Source organism: Rhododendron vialii, chromosome 7a, assembly GCF_030253575.1.
Source record: "Rhododendron vialii isolate Sample 1 chromosome 7a, ASM3025357v1".
Classification (NCBI taxonomy): domain Eukaryota; kingdom Viridiplantae; phylum Streptophyta; class Magnoliopsida; order Ericales; family Ericaceae; genus Rhododendron; species Rhododendron vialii.
This window is the reverse complement of record NC_080563.1, coordinates 27,485,613-27,489,306: the sequence shown is the minus strand read 5'-3', so window position 1 is coordinate 27,489,306 and position 3,694 is coordinate 27,485,613.

Below are 3,694 nucleotides of genomic sequence, written 5' to 3'. Positions count from 1 at the left end.
ATCCAACAACCCCACCACCCCATGATTTCAACTTATGCGGCCACTACTCCTCCGCAATCCGGCTGCTCTCTCCTCTTCACCACCTTGGCCTGTAAATATGGGAATTGAACAAGGAGAAAGGGGTCCAGCACCAATTAAGTCCAACGCTTCAAAAACTTTTCTACTTTCAGCAAAGTTGAATTATCCAAGTATCTCGTACTCAACTCCATTCAATTTACTTCTTCAAGTAATTGGATTTTACTTTACTTGTACCCACAACTTTATTATTCCGACATAATAAAGTTTACGTTTTACGTTATCTTTCCTGTACAATTAGGAAATTCTAAGTCTACAACCGTGTGGCAAATCACGAACCTACTTGTGATCTTTACCCTTTGGATCAAATACAATCGCTCTATGAGTTAAAAGTCAAGATTCACAGCAATCACCATCCAAGTTAGGTGCTACAAGTCTTGGCACGCCCGCACTTAACCAATTAATGCCTACAAACGCATTTGCGCCTTGCACAATGTACGTGTGTCAAAAATGAGAGTTTTCACACACACACACACACACACAAAAACCCAAACTTCCCGATGTGGTGGAAAGCCAAAACATTCACATTTGACTCTTGAAGGTATTATGTGTTACAGCACCCACAGTAGTATAATCAAAATCAAAAGGTTGTTAAGGTTAACAAAAAAAACTCACATTAGAATAATCAAACTTAGCAATCTCTTGGCAACTCATTAAATTTTGGCTCTTATTAGATAGTCAAAACTAGCAATATTTTGTCAATAATCAAATTTAGTTGTCCCAATATTTTCTCAATCAAGTACACCATCATTACACATAAATCTTCCCTCTCTTCCATTTTCAATATATTTATAAGAAAAATACTTTTTATTTTTTTTGCAAAAACTGTTTGTTTATTTTTTTGCGAATACTATTTTTTTTATTAAAACTATTTTTCCCAAAACTGCTTTTTTTTGCAAAAACTTATTTCAAAAAAGTTTTTTTTTAATTTCAAAAACTATTTTTTAAAACTTTTGACCGAAAACTATTTTTTTAATCAAAATTTTCAAAAAATTATTTTCTCTTTTTCTAATAACCCGCTTTTATTAGTTTGAAAACTATTTTAAAAAACTTGTTTTCTATGTCACAATTTTTAGATTTTTATATGTTGAAAATGTGATATGGCAAATTTTGGTTATTCAATTTTGATTGTACCATTGTGGACCTCTACATTGTTAACCTTAGTATCCCTTTAAATAAATAACCAAAAGATGATATGGTAACTTTTGATTATTCCACTATAGATGCTCTTATATGACAAAAAGTATTAAAAGTGGAACTAAAAAATTGTGTGTTAGAGCATCTCCAGTTTTTACTCAAGTTCAAATTTGAGCAACCCCCTCCCCCATCCCCCTCCCCCAAAATAAAAAATAAAATAATAATAATAATAATAATTTCACCTCCACTCCTTACTTAAACCCATACCAAATTTTCAAATGGTGGTTGCTAGTGGTAGCAGGTGGCGGTTGGCATTGGTGGTGAAATACAATCTTGAAAATACCTCTCTTTGGTTCTGGGTGGCGCCGATGGGGATGAAACCGTCGAGATGGAGACACCAGAGGAAACAGAACGACGGTGGGCGGCGGTGATGAGGTAGTGGCTGTGGGCGATATGGGAGCCATTGATGCACAGGAATTACGACTGAATAGGGCTCGTTTTTTGTAAAATGTTATGTTGAACTTTTATCCCCTACTTTGCACCATCTGTTAGAGTTTGAATGCCTGGGTTTCATTTAGCAAAACGACGTTATTTTAAGAGGCTACAACTAGTGAGTGAGGGAGCTCACTCCAAACTCTCCAAGACGTCCTTATAGGAGTAAAATGCATACTTGTGATCACAACCGTTAGATCGTGTTTTTAATGGTTTGGATTTGCTGATGGTCATAAACAATGTATGATCGATCATAAATGGTTTATGACCATCACTAGATCCAAACCATTGAAAACACGATCAAACGGCTACAAGTGATGTTCGCATTTAACAATTATAAGGGCGCACTTATTGGAAAGGCTGTGTGTGTGTGTGTATATATATATATATATACGGGGAGGTTCAAGAAACACTCAAAAAAACACCTCAAATCTCAATCTCATAGTTCCCGATCAAATTTTATGATCCAAACCGTTCAATATATGCAGAATGTGATTTTAAGGGTACCCGCAAGAAATTAGCAAAAAATATGACCGGGAAGAGCTTATTTTGAGCAGTTTTTAATTGGACCGTTCATCAAATCTAAGCTAAAAACTGCCCAGATTAAGCCTTTTCCGGTCATATTTTTTGCTGATTTTTCACGCATATCCTTAAAATCACGTTCTGATCACATTGAGCGGCTCAGATCATCAAAATTTAATCGAAAACAATGAGGTATTTTTTTAGGTTAGCCGAAAGATAGTTATCTGTTCAAGGACGTAAAGGTCCCGACGAGAAGCTAGGCTTTCGGTCAAGGAGCACGCGAAGCTGTTATTCCAACATATTGCTATTTACAGAGGGCAGTTTTTGTCCACTTACAATTGGCGCCGTCTGTGGGAAACGAAAGAGTTCCCTTTGAAATACGACCATGGTGGAAGTAGATCCAGCAACACCACACGATCCAAAGAATCTGCTAGATGAAGGAAGAGATAAATCTCCACCCGGGGCTCCGAAAAAGCCCGAAGTCGGACCTAGAAGGACCACGAGTAAGGGTCGCCCCCTTACTGATCATGACAACTTAAAAAACAGAGAGGGAAGAACGACCTCAAGATCCACGAGAAGGAGTAAATCCCATCAAAGAGATGAGTCGGTTGCGCACTCAAAAAGTGTGCACTGTAGCGAGGATGTCCTCGATAAAAAGAGGCAGGAAATTGAGGAATACACTCGTTTAATCAAGAAATGAGAGTACGAGATTCGGGAGTTAGAAAGGATCCGAGAACACCCAGAGGACTCTGGACTCTCACGAAGAAATTCCAGGGGAGATGAGTATACCATGGTGAAATATAGAGAGGCTCCTTCACGAGGAAGAAGGAGCAGAAGCAGAAGTCCCACCCCAAGGCGACATAGAGTTTCTCCCCAAAAAGAGAGGAGCCGAACTCCAGAACAACGAAGGGCTTCTTCGAAGAGAAGGAGGAGCAGGGGCTGAAGTTCTACCCCTGAAGAGGAGGGACTAGAAAACATCATAGGGACAGGTACGAGAGACCTGATTCCGATTGGGAAAAGAATAGACCCAACAAGACAAAACGACTAGAAGACGAGACTATGACTGCACGAGAGGCAGAACGGAAGGCACTCAGTAATTTGCATCTTCCCCCTTTTCAAGGAAGCTACAGGATGCTAGGTTGCCGAGCAGAGTAAAGCACGGGACGTTTGTCCTCTACGAGACAGATGCTGATCCTGTGGCACACATCCAGCACTACCAGCAGGCAATGTTTATGCATGAAGGGGATGATGGAATTATGTGCAAGATATTCCCATCAAGTTTAGGAAAGGTGGCTTTGTCTTGGTTCCATAAATTAGATTCGCCCTCCATACGAGGATGGGTACAGTTGGCCGAAGAATTTACTGCTCGGTTTTTAACAAGCAGAAGGGCCCCAAAAACTTTCGAAAGCCTCTCCGTTATGAAGCAAAGAGAGGATGAGCCGATCAGAAACTATGTGAAGAAGTACTG